The following is a 13,607-nucleotide window of genomic DNA, read 5'->3' as shown; positions in this document are numbered from 1 at the left end:
CTTTCTCAATAAGCTACCAGAGGGCAAGGTTTTTGTCTTATTCATTACTGTGTCCCAAGGGCTATAACAACCCTTGTGCAGATTAGATCTCAATAAATATTTGTTGAATGAAGGACTGATATTAAATCTTTCTATCTCAGCCTGTATGTTACCCTCAGGGGGCCTCCTCTGATCCCGCCTACTCCCACCCAATGGTGATATGCTCAGGCTGGGCACTTCTGTTCTCTCTAGTACTTCCCTGTTTTAACACTGTCATGCTGCTTGCCTATTCAGCTGTATCCCTCTTTACACTGTAAGTTCCTGGAGACCAGGACTTCTGACCAGGAACTCATTTTATCCCTAGAGCTTAGCATAAAAACTTGATACATGGCAATGATTGTTAAATATGTTCTGAAGGCATGAGTATATATTCAGCACACATCCCATTCTGGGATGAACGAGTTTGGCTTTGTGGGAAGGGAGGATGCCAATAGAGAGAAAAATACCCCAAAAGGAGAATGAGATGTCCCTATGTTCATTGTTGTATTTGTATAGGATCTATTTTATGAAAATTGAAAAGTTGACTGAACTGTCTACCCACAGATGATTTAAAATTGTCCCTGAAGAGGGAATGACGCAGAAAAGCAAGAATAACCGGTGTTGATGTGTGAATTACACCCCTCCGAGTCACTCGTCCGCCTGCTTATCAGTTACATCAGGCTCCTCTCGGTTACTGTGTTTATGATGAGGACTTGGATTCAGAAGACTAAATGTACTTCAAGAGCCCTCAACAATTTACAGGAGACACTGCCAAACGTTTATCTCATGGTTTCCATCAGCTCCCACTTAAGCCTGTCCCTTTGAATCTGGTTTTATCTGGATAAACTAGGAGCAAGAAACAAATTATTAAAGATATCCTTCTTTGAGGTTAAAAAGTACCCCTACCTGTGACCTACAGTGCAGAACATATGCAAAGCTGTTTTTGGTTTTTTTTTTGGTTTTTGTCATTTTCCTCCCTCCCTTTCTACCTCCCCCACTTCTTTCTCTCTGCATTTTTTCCTTCTTCCCTCCCACCCTCCCTCCTTTTTCTTTCTCTCCTTTTTCTTTCTCTCTCTTTCCTTCCTTCCTTCCTTCCTTCTTTCCTTCCTTCCTTCCTTCCTTCTTTCCTTCCTTCCTTCTTTCCTTCCTTCCTTCTTTCCTTCCTTCCTTCTTTCTCTCTTTCTCGCTCTCTTTCTTTTCTTTCTTTCTTTCTTTTCTTTCTTTCCTTCTTTCTTTCTTTCCTTCTTTCTTTCTTTCCTTCTTTCCTTCTTTCCTTCTTTCTTTCTTTCTTTCTTTCTTTCTTTCTTTCTTTCTTTCTTTCTTTCTTTCTTTCTTTCTTTCTTTCTTTCTTTCTTTCTTTCTTTTCTTTCTTTCTCTCTTTCTCTCTCTTTCTCTCTCTTTCTTTCTCTCTCTTCCTTCCTTTCTTCCTTTCCTCCCTTTTCTCTCCCACCCCACCTCCTCTTCCTTTTTCTTTGTGGGAGACTGAAGCCTCAGTAAAAGAGTGTGAATTCATCTACAACAGTAATTAGCTCACCTGACGGTGAGATTGCTATCTGAGGTCAATGCTGCAGTCAGTCCCTAGTCCGAAAGAGCAAGTTGTAAAAGGAAGTCTGTGCTGCCTTGGAAGAGTCCAAAGCTTTTGTTCAGTTTTGGGAAAAGGCCCAAGCTCATGGCGTGAAGATGTGATCTGTCTCATTCTTTCCTAAGTGGAAAGACCCAGAAGAATGAGAGAAATGAGTAGCTAATGGAGTAATGGGTTATTCATTCTTTTGCACACATACCACTTTTCAAATGCAAAACTGTGACTGTGGGTAACTAAAGCAGTTGGAATTAAAACCTCACCCTCACTAGTTACATCTGGCTGGGGAGAGCAGATGACATAATGCATTGAGGTGGTTAGCACAGTGCCTGGTACACAGTGAGTGCTCAATAGACGCAAGTTGCAATTATTTCGCTGTTGTTACTGTTAGTATTTGCTGAGTTCTTACTGTGTGCTAGACACTATTCTAGGGGCTTTGTATTTCCTCATGCAGTTAATTCTTCTAACAATCATATTAAGTCAATATTCTTATCACTCCATCTTACATTTGAGGAAACAGACACAGAGAGCAAGATCACACAGACGGCAGGTAAGTGGTGAAGCCAGATTGCCATCATCACAAGCATCATTATTACCACCATTGCTTACATCTGGCTTTGGGGACTGTATGTGAAGGAGGATTTTTGAGTAGTTATTAAATAGGATAGGACTTTTGTTTGAGAGAATTTTAAAATAAGATCTATTCAAATTACAAAACAAGTGTTAAGTTTATTAGAGAAAAGTTTGGAAAATGCAAATATTTCTAGTTTGAAAAGAAAATGAACCCCACCTGCTAACCTACTCTAACATGAAAACTTGGATTATAATGCCAATGCTGGCTTCTAACCAATTACAAAATAATGTGTTTAGTTTCTTTCTCAAGGAACTTTTCTGTAAATGGTAGCCTTCCTTATATAAAGTACTTTGACATCACTTAATTTTGTACCCCATCATACCACTTAATGACTATATTGCACTTTATATGTGAAAATTTGCTTCTACTGGACTGCCTTTTCCAGAAAAATGAAAAACAGCACTCCCTGAGGGCAGGCCTCTTGCCTCATCATCTTTTCATCCTTTGCTCAGTGCTCGGAATACAATTATTGATTGATTGAAGCACACACAGCATCGCAAGTATGGGCTCTAAGTCTTCCTGTAAGTCTTCTCACCAAATGACCTCAAAGACGTGTAAGATTCAGGGGTGTTGAGGTCTGTTGCAGCCACATTCGTCTTGTCTATGTGGCTGATTCAGAAGGCAGAGAGATGTTAGAGAATTTCTGTGGAGTACCATAAACTGAATCAGATGGTGACTCCAGCTGTAGTATCTGTTCCAGATGTGGCATCTTTACTGAAGCAAATTACATAAGCCCCTGGCACTTGGTAAGCAGTGACTGACCTCACCACGGCTCTTGCCCTGGTCCAGTTTGCAGGGACCACTAGAAGCACTTTGCTTCCACCTGACAGGGCCAAGACTGTGCCTTCTAACTGTGGGCTCCGGGTTGTGCTAACCCTCCCGCTGCCTGCCACAATGTAGTATGCCGACAAGGCGATCATCTTGATATTCCAAAGAATAGCACACTAGTCTATGACAACAACGTTGATGACACTGTGCACATTGGACTTAGAAGAGCAGGAAATGCTGACTACTTTAGGTACCTTACTACGACATAAACCAGTGGGTGGGAAAGAAGTCCAATTTTGGGGTATCAATAACTGTACCAGTTAGGATCCAGTCATGAAAACAGAAATCATCCATTTTAACAAAGATAATTAAAAATAAGCATTGGTTAGGCAGGATGGAAGGTTGAAAAGCCTAAAAGGGAATCCTGATGTATCACAGAGGAAGTAACTGCAGGAAGCAGCTCCCCATCTTAGGGAATTGAGGAAAGAGGTTGCAGTTTTTGGAACCTATAATCTTGGGGGAGGAATCTTCCAGACCTGGGCTGGGCTGATGGTGAGTTTCAGGACTTGGGGGAGGGCCCTGCAGACGGCTGACATTCAGACCTTTGACAGAGGGAAGAACAAGAGAAATAATAGTAGGAACTGTGTTGAACAGAACACGAAGGTTCATTCAAGGCTGTTGGATCATCAGTTTATACTTACCATGTTGGGGAATTTGTGTGTGTGTGTGTGTGTGTGTGTGGAGGGGAGGTAATTTATTTATTTAATTAATTTATTTCATTTTTAGAGGAGGTCCTGGGGATTGAACCCAGGACCCTGTGCATGCTAAGCATGTGTTCTACCACTTGAGCTATACTCTACCCCCCACCATGTTGGGAAATTGATTTGACTTGATGTTTTTCAGGAATGGAATAAGGAAGTAAAGATATAAGATGAGATAACAGTTAAGAAAATGTAGTGTATGTTTCATGCAGACATCTCTCACTTTTATTCCACTTTAAACTCCCTGTTGGCAGAGATGAAATGCCTACGGAAAACAAGTAGAGAGTCAGCAGAAATACCAGGACTGATTCCTGGAGCTGAGAGGCAGCAACCCTTGGGCCCAGGACACCGCGGGAAGTGCAGAGAAGCATCTGAGCCAGACAGGAACATGGTTCGAATCTCAGCTTTATCACAAGTTGTGACATTACTCACGTTATTGAACCTCTCTGAATCTTAGTTTTTTTCATAACTGGGGTTATTATTACACCATCACACACTGAGTTCTATAGAGTTAAAATCCAAGCACCATTATGCCTCTTACACTTACCACATGCTTTATCTTGGGACCAACACTTACCACATGCTTTATCTTGGGACCACTCCTCCCCTAAAGGGGGTTCACAACCATGAACTGCCTGCCTTTTTCTCACCTCTGATATTGACTCATGATCCTTTTTCTCCATTAGGTGACGATCGTTTGGATCTGTTTAGGCTGGACTCCTGAACTGCTTCACTTTCTTGGAACATTCCAGATTGAACACTGAATATTAAGAGCTACAGGCTACCAGGCAGATGTCAGATATCCTCCAGGAACCCAACAGGCAGAGTCTCAGTAACAGTGAGATGATAACAACAGCAGAGAAACAGCCCCCTAAAAACAGCGGGAAAGGCACAGAGTTTTGAAATCAGATGAAGGGGTAGAATTCAGAAGATACGGATTTACATAAACTTTAGAAAAAGGAGTCAGAGCATGGCCAGAAAGTCTCCCAGGGCACATTTGTTTGACTTCTTGCACAGGGATGTCAGAGCTTTGTTGAATTGTGAGGCGGCGGGTTACCTCGTGCACTTGAACCTCTGTTCGTGGAGATATCAGAGCGAGTAGTGGAATGGCCCTCTGTGTAACCCGGTAAAGTCCTTGGAAATCATGAAATAAAAGGCATAATGGAAATGATCACTTTTAATATGTTGTAAGTAAACCATTATTTCCTGCATGTTTATTCCTGGAGGTGAGAGGGAGCAACCGTTGGGCCCAGGACACAGCACGAAGTGTACAGAAGCATTTCTGAGTTTGGGGGTGCCCCTGCCCCCAAACTCATATGTCGATACCCTAACCCCCAATGTGATGTTGTTTGGAGGTGGGGCTTTTGGAAGGTAATGAGGCTTAGATGCGGTCCTGATGGTGGAGCCGCCATTTTGGAATTAGTGTCCTGATTAGAAAAGAAACTGCAGCTCGCTCTCTCCTTTCCTCTCTCTCTGTCTCTCTCCCTCCCCTCACCGTGTGAGGATATAGCAGGAAGGCAGCTGTCTACAAACCAGGAAGAGGGTCTTGATCAGACACCAAAATTGCTGGCACTTTGATCTTGGGTTTCCCAGCTTCCAGAACTATGAGAAGTAAGCATTCGTTGTTGTTTAAGCCACCCAGTGGGTGTTATTTGTTATAGTAGCCTGAACTAAGACACAAATCAATATAAAACACACCACGAAAGGGACTGCGTGCCTTCAGCATTTTTCAAAGGGGAAAAAAACCCTCACAACAAAGATTAGCTGTTACTTGACAGGGAGGAAAAGCTCCTGTATTTAGTTTTCCAGTCAACTTGATGATGAAGTTGGAGTTTTCACAGTTTAAACTTTCTTTGGGTTGAAACCATCACTGTCAGGCGGGGGAGGAGGAAGCTGTCATGACCCACACAGACTCGGGAGGGCAGCTGGGTCATTCTACCCAGGCCATTATCATTCTCTTCCTGCTCCTCAAAGCCTTCAAAACAGAGGCTTTGACGTCAGGTGCCGATGACTCATCTTTCCCCCCAGGGCCTCTGGCTGGGATTTGCAGCTGCCTTTGCAGTAGCTATTCTGTTAGTCATTCACAAAAAAAAGCACATTGGAAAAGCTGAAGGGAAATGCTTGGATGAGCAAGTGATTAAATTTCTATTTTCAAAGCAGAGAACCCGCTTGCTTGCTCACAAAAGCAGCCTCATGCACTCCCAGGCACCCTAAGGGCACACAGTAAATACTCGCTGATTGACGGACAAAAGCATCTGCGGCGTCCTTGTAAATCCTGGTGCTGAAACTGAATTTTCAGATATGATTATGTGGTTGGAATCCAGAGGTTTGTGCTTATTTACTCCTCAGAGCCACAGAAAGTCACTTAGATTCATCGGATTTACATAAAGATGTTAGTAACATCCCTGACCCCGCCCTCATGAACATTCTGAAAGGAAAATGAATAAGGACTTTTCTGGCGCTTTATCTGCAGGAAAATTGACCTGTGTTCTAAGAGTTATTCTTTGTTTTGCTCCTCATCAATCTTTCAACCTGTTTGAAAATCTGTTCTGGAAAAGAATAAAAATATCTCCTCACTTGCCAGCAATGTAGGGGGGTGATCAAGATCCCTCCAGCCTGAGACAGGCTCTGTCATCACTGCTTTGCTCCCATTTAATTGATAGGGAATCTTGAGACCCAGAGAGGGATGGCGAATTAGCCAGTGATGCCAAGGAACTATGGCCTAAACCCATTTCCCTTCTTTACCTTCTTAGGGGATCTCCATGGCTTTATTATATACCATATATGCCAATGACTCTTACATGTCTTTCTCTAACCCTAGGGTCCAACTGCATATCCAACTTTGTGCTTTACACTTTTATGTGAAGATCTGATAGGTATTCAACTTTGTATTCAAAGTGGAACTCATGATTTTTCCCCCAAATTTGCCCTTCCCTTGTCTTCCTAGGGGGGTCTGCCATTTGTAGTTATTTAAGCCCAAAAGTCTAGGAGTCATCTTTGGTTTTCCTGTTCTCATTCTCTACATCCAATTCATTAGCAAGATTTAAATTGCTCTCTAGTCCCATCTCTCCATACTCACTGTCAGAACTCTAGTATAAAACATGGTCATCCCTCACTGGGTTAACAGCAGTAGCCCTGAACTGGTCTCTTCTCTTTCACTCTTGACTCCTGGAATCTATTTTCCAATGTGAAAGTTAACATGAAATTCTAAAAATATTAATTAAATCTTTTTACCCTGGTTCTTGCTTTAAAATTCCCATTGTTTTTCAGGAGACATTCAAATCTCCCATCACAGTGGCAGGGACATGATCCTAAACATGATCTAGTTTATCTTTCTCCAGTTCCACCTTCTTCTTTGGCGTCCCTTAGCTCCTCCCATGCACCAGTCTCACCCTATCTCAAGATCTTTGCACTTGATTTTTCCTCTGCTGGAATTCTCCTCCCTACCTTTTCACAGAGCTCTCTCTTTTTCCATCTTTTAAATATCAGTCCTGAAGCCCCTCCCTCAAGAAGTCATTTCTGAATGCTCTTTCGAAAGCAGTGTTGCCCTGCCCACTCTTAATCCCTATTCTTCACCTCCCTCAGTTTAATCCCTTTATAAGATTAATCTCAAATGGCAATTATCCCTTATTCATTGACTTGTTTATTAAATCGCCACCATCTCCCGCCTCTTTCCAAACAGGTTGTGAGCTCTGGGTGAGCAAACACATTGTCTAGCTTAAGAGAGACAGTATGGGGCTCTTAAACATTCTAGAGACAGTTTTCTGGCATTCGAAGCCCAGCTTTGCCACTTGCTGGGTATGTGACCCTGGAGAAATTGTCTAACCTCTCTATTGTGAAGAGCTCACTCATACAACATCCCTGGCAAAACAGTAACGCCCTCAGCAAGTGTGAGCTGTCACTACTGTTACCCACGTACCTGCTTCACACGTATTTGCTGAATGACCGATACATCACTTTTATGTATTCAAGGAAGACTTCTGCTATGTCACAGGATGGATTTTAGAGCACACGTTGGAAAGGGTTCCTGCCTGGGGGCTGATAGTACAGTTCTGTCAACCTCGGAAGCTGTTTGGAAGCCGGCTGAGAGAGCTGCAGCTGTAGAGAGAGGTGGGAGGCAGCGTGTTGAAATGGAACGCGCTAATAATAGAAGCCCAAGTTTATTTAGTACTTATTCGGTGCTAAGCACTGTGACCCATTTTTCTATTTTTTCCCTTCAACATGACTGATGGGAAGTTATTTTGAGGCACTCCTTACAGTTCCTCATTACACCAGCCTTCCTCATACCACAGAGGCTGTGCACAGCCCATGCCCCCGCTTCCATACTCTTCTCATTCTCTACCCCACCCGTCTTCAACTCAACTACAGTGCCGCTTGCTGAGAGCAGCCTCATCTGACCCTGATGGAATGTTCCAGCTCTCCTGTCACATGTGCTCATTATGCCACCTACCCTTCCTTTCTTGCATGCGCTGTAGCTTACATTAATTTGCATGATTATTTAGTTAATCTTCCTGACTAGATCCTATACTTTGTGGGTCAGGTTTCTGTTTTGTTTTTCTCACCGTCATATCCCCAGAGTGCATCAACATCCCTTCTCAATGGCTGGCACACGGGAAATACTACTAAGTAAGTGGGCATCAATGCTGCAGCAGAATGAGACTCCTCCCAAATCTAACTGTGACTCTTCTTTGAAGACTCAAAAATGTAAAAGCCAGTTTTATTTGAATTGAATTTTCATGCTTATCAACTCCCACGCTTCTCATTTCTTTCCCAACTGAACTTAACCCAAGATAATGATGAAAAACAAAATTCGTCTTAAGTGCTAGAAAAAAAGAGTAAGTCATGGAAAGGAGGAAATTGAAGAGAGATAGCAGTGGGAACTTAAAGATAAAACTAGACACTTTCTAGCATCTTTAAACTTTTATTCTATTGAGAATAGTTAAGAAAAAAACATATAAATACTTGTGTTTTCCTCTTTGAAACAAAACAGACAGTCTCATCTGATTCCTTAACAAAGTTATCTGTTCATTCATTATAACCCCTCTGGAAGAAAAGCTTGATTTTCTTTAAAATTTTAAATGACAGTAAAGACAGGTTCTGTTGACAGCATAAAACTTACAAATGAAAAAAAAATAGCATAGTCCACTTAACATTATTTCTTAAGACTCTGGCTCAACAAAAAACCAAGGAAATTCAAAAGAAAAAAAATCATCAAATAGTTAATATTTTTACTTATCACTTGATAACAAGGGTCATTCAGTTCTTTTTCTTTCCCATTACAGTAAGAATGACTTTAATTCATCATGAACCACACAAATAGCTTTGACCATTCATGCCAGCGATTTCCACTAGGGCCTATTATGAAATTAGCTGGAAGTCTGACGGAATTCAGAGGAAAACCCAACCACGCAATGACAGTATTGCCAGAGATGGCAGAAGTGGAGAAATGACCAAAAGAAGCTTGTTAACTCGCTCATGTGATGGTTTATGAAAAGGAGAAATGCTTCTGAAGGGAGAGAGCATATGATACCTCTAGGAGAAGTTCAGAGGACACATGACAGGTTTGACTTCAAAGACAGTTGGTAAAACATTGATCAAGTCCAATTGTGAAGAGATCTATTTCAAACGGGGAGTCAAGTCTCTTGTCTGGATTTTGATTTTTTTCCTCGCCTTTAACAAATTAGTATTTCAAGCAGAGAAAAGATTTTCAGAAGGGCATATGAAAGGGATATGTGCCACTGGGTTTAGATGTAAGAACAATAAACTGAAATTACATTATTGATGAAGTTACTGAAAGATTTCTTACTATGAATTGGAGCCAAAAAGAGAAGTTTACATAAGAAAATTCTTTCTGAGCCAGTGTTCAACCTGAAAAATATGAACTTAAATGAAAGGAGGAAAATGGCAGAAGAGGGTAATGGGAAAAAAATGAAATGAATCAAAAATCATAAAAGGAGGGGAGTCTAGAATTCACCTTTTTAATTTTTCAGAAGTTTTTTTTGTTCTTTTAATTTATACAAGCAATTTAGAAGCGCTCTCTTCTTCTTCCACAGAAATGTACCTTTTTGAACTCTGTCTCTAATGAGTCAATTTTGGAAAACTGTATTCTTCTACATAATTATCCATTTAATCTAATTTTTCACATGTATTTGTATAGAGGTCTGCAAAGTATCTTATTTTAAAAAACTCTTCTATTTCATTCTTCTTTTAATGAATGTCATTAATTTTGTGTGTTTGTGCTTTCTCCCTCAATTAAGTTAGTTAGTGCTTTGCTTATTTTGTTGATGTTTAAAAAATTACTTATCTTGTTTTACTAATTAGATACACTGTTTTTTTCCTGTTGTCTCATTAATTCCTGTCTTTATATTTATTATTTCTTTTCTTGTGTTATATTTTGGTTTACTTTGTTGTGGTGGTGGTGGTGGTGGATTTCACTTATTTTTTTGGCTTTCATGAATTGGTCCCACAGATTCTGAATTGCAGTGTTTCAACCAATTATAAGTCTCCTTTTGTCTTCGCTTACCTCTGTTTTGGGCTTTATATCAAAAGCTCTTGATCACTCAACTTTGCTATCATAATTCTTTAGTAATATGGCTTATATAGTATTGATTTCTGTATATGGACTCTAGAGAGCTTAACAGATTTTTAGAGATCTTACAAATAATAAGTAGGCCCATTTGGTCATGCCTTAGAGAGAAATAATGTCTGAGTCAAAAATAAAATAATCATTTTTAGAAGTTCTGTTATTTTGGTTGTATAGTTCCTTGTACTTAATAGCTATTTGATAAAAACATTTTCATTTTAAAGGTTTCAAAACAAACCTTTTATTTTGGAATGATTTTGTATTTACAGAACGTTTGCAAAAATAGTACAGAGTTCCCATATAGTCTTCAACCAGTTTCCCCTATTGTTAATGCCTTACATTATTGTGAGACCTCTGTCGAAACTGAGAGCCGACCCTGGTGCACTGTGCTGTGAACCATACTCCAGACTTCATTTGGATTTCTTCAGTTTTTCCATTAATGTGCTCCTTCTGTTCCCAGATCCTTCCTGAACGTTGTGTCACATTTAGTTGTCCTTTGACCTGTGACAGTTTAATAGTAGCTTTTAAATTTCCAGGAGGAAGGGCCTTTGGCTTTAAAAAAGAACCTTTATTAATTATTGACTTACTGTATTGCCATCAGAGAGTGTTATTTTTCTAACTTACGCAACGTATTGTTTCCCTTGTGACCTAATATTTGATCACTTTTGTAAATATGCTGTGTGTGCCCGAGAAGGAAATGTGCTCTCTGTTATTGGGGTTAAAGTTCAAATAGATCCATAAGAGCTATCTTACTGAATATATTAGGTCTTCTATATCTTTATTTATTGTCTACTTGATTTATTTTCTACTGAGAGTGGAAGTCTCCTACTATTGGTGTGTTTCTGTTTCTCTTTGTATCTCCTTTGTTCTGCTTTATGAAAGTAGTTTCTACTTCATTCGGTGCATTGATACTTGCAGCAGTTTGATCCTTATTGTAAATTTTAAAACTTAGTATTTAGAAGATCTTTTGTTCTTGTCAGTGATGTTTGGCTTGAATTCTACTCATCTGAGATGTCAGAATCTGAAAGATTGCTTCCTTATAATTTCCATTTTCCTGGTATACCATTGTCCATCACTTCATTTTAAACCTTGGAATCACTTTGTTTTAGGTATGTCCCTTGAATACAGCATAAAATTAGGTTTCACTCTGTGAGCATAACAAAGATTTAAGTCTTTTAATAGATGAGTTAAATCCATTCACGTTTATTAATAGGACTTTTGTGTTTGATCTTGACTTTAAAGAATTATTTTGTATGTACTACATTGTTTTCTGTATTTCTCTGTGATTTTTTGTTTGTTTATGTTTGCTTTTTAAGATTTTTTTCTTTTGCTATTTAGGAAGGTTTTATTTCACTAGTAGTTCCTTTTGTACTATTCAAAGGTCCCCATTCCTATGCTTTCTTATTTAATCCTCACTATCTGGTTTGTGATTTTTTAATAATATCCTTTGACATCCACTGATTGCCTCTTCACCAATCAGTGAACTCACTCTGCTGTCCTCACTGATTAATGGATGTATGAGTTATTTCTAGTTCTTGGCAATTATGAATAAAGCTACTATAAACAATAAAAGAGGGCTCACCCCAATGTTCACAGTCACATTATTTACAATAGCCAAAACATGGAAACAACCTAAATGTCCATCAACAGGTGAATGGATAAAGAAGTTGTGGTATATATATACAATGGCATACTACTCAGTCATAAAGAGGAATAAGGTAATGCCATTTGCAGCAACATGGATGGATCTGGAGATTATAATTCTAAGTGAAGTGAGCCAAGAAGAGAAAGAAAAATACCACATGATATCGCTTATATGTGAAATCTAAAAAAAAAGACACAAATGAACTTATTTGCAAAACAGAAACAGACTCACAGACGTAGAGGACACAATTATGGTTACTGGGAGGAAAAGGGGTGGGAAGGGCTAAACTGGGAGTTCGATATTTACTAATCACTGTATGTGAAATAGATAAAACAACAAGTTTAGACTGTTCAGTACAGGGAACTATATTCAATATCTTATAGTAATCTATGATGAAAAAGAATATGAAAACAAATATGTGTATCTACATACATGACTGAAACATTATGCTGTACACCAGAAATTGGCACAACACTGTAAATGGATTATACGTCAATTTTTAAAAAAGGTTAAAAGACAAAAATGGCTCTCTGGGTGAAGATGGCAGAGTGTAGTGGCAGCTGTTCGCTGACTGCTTTCAGCCTGTCTGCTAAACTTATTCAGATTGAATGTGTTCTGACTGCTGTAGCTGGGGGAGACCCTTCAGTGGGAATTAGAGCTGCAAATGGTGTGGTATTCGCAACAGAGAAGAAACAGAAATCCACTCTGTAGGGTGAGTGAAGCGTACACAAAGTGGAAGTGATGACCAAGCATAGAGGTTTGGTGGGGTGAGCCCAGCCTGCAGAGTGCTGGTGCCCAGAGCTGGAAAACCAGCTCAGCAGCACTGTCTCGTTTACTAAGAACCCATTGCTGCAACTCTGCTGGTGCAGAGCGTAACCCCTGTGATGCAGGAATACACCCAGTCAGGTGGAGTTTCTTATTCACTTGTGGTTGGAAAAAGGGACAACCCTATTTATTCAGTCAGATACCTACAGACCTTACTTTGCCTGAAAAGTCACATCATGGGGAAGAACTATGTGACTGGGAGAACGAACCTTGAGAAAAGATACAATGACGATCTAGAGCTTGAAGATGCTACTCAAACAGCCAAATTAACCCTAAAGGAGCGCTTTGAAAGGCAAATGACAGAGGATTACATAGAGGTTGGAGTCTGCGGGGAAGCCAGACCTACGAGGCTTACTCCAGCTAAAGTTAAGGATTACCTGGCTGCCATAACATCATCATAACGTGATGGAAAAATCCAGAATTTCAGATAACCTGGCTTAAACATATTTAAAGTATGATTTGTTCTACAAACTTTTCCCATACTTATTTCTACATAGTTTAATGGACTGGTGTTTTTCAAATGACACTTATAAATCAGGGTAAATTGTTAAATACAGAAAAAATGGTACACCACACCCTCTTATACTTCTATTCTTTCCTCTAAATTCTTCCCACTGATTGGAGAATATCTCTGCCATAGGGTGTAACTCCTACTTTTCATTCAAAACAGCTCTGAAAGCAGTTGATTTATGAATTTTTTCCTTGAGCCAACAGGCTGGGTTAAGTGCCCCTCTTCTACTCAGCCCTGTACCACGACATTAGAAACTTCCAAATAAACCTAGTCACAAGTCATT

General features: G+C 39.8%; 1 pseudogene; it reads left to right on the top strand.

Moving 5' to 3' along the window:
• The first annotated feature begins 12,528 nt into the window (after positions 1–12,528).
• Positions 12,529–13,214, top strand: LOC102543312 (proteasome subunit alpha type-2 pseudogene; annotated as a pseudogene).
• Positions 13,215–13,607: the final 393 nt, after the last annotated feature.

This window comes from Vicugna pacos, chromosome 5 (genome assembly GCF_048564905.1).
Source record: "Vicugna pacos chromosome 5, VicPac4, whole genome shotgun sequence".
Lineage (NCBI taxonomy): Eukaryota > Metazoa > Chordata > Mammalia > Artiodactyla > Camelidae > Vicugna > Vicugna pacos.
The sequence above is the reverse complement of the archived record's forward strand: the minus strand, read 5'-3'. Positions and strand labels throughout refer to the sequence as shown.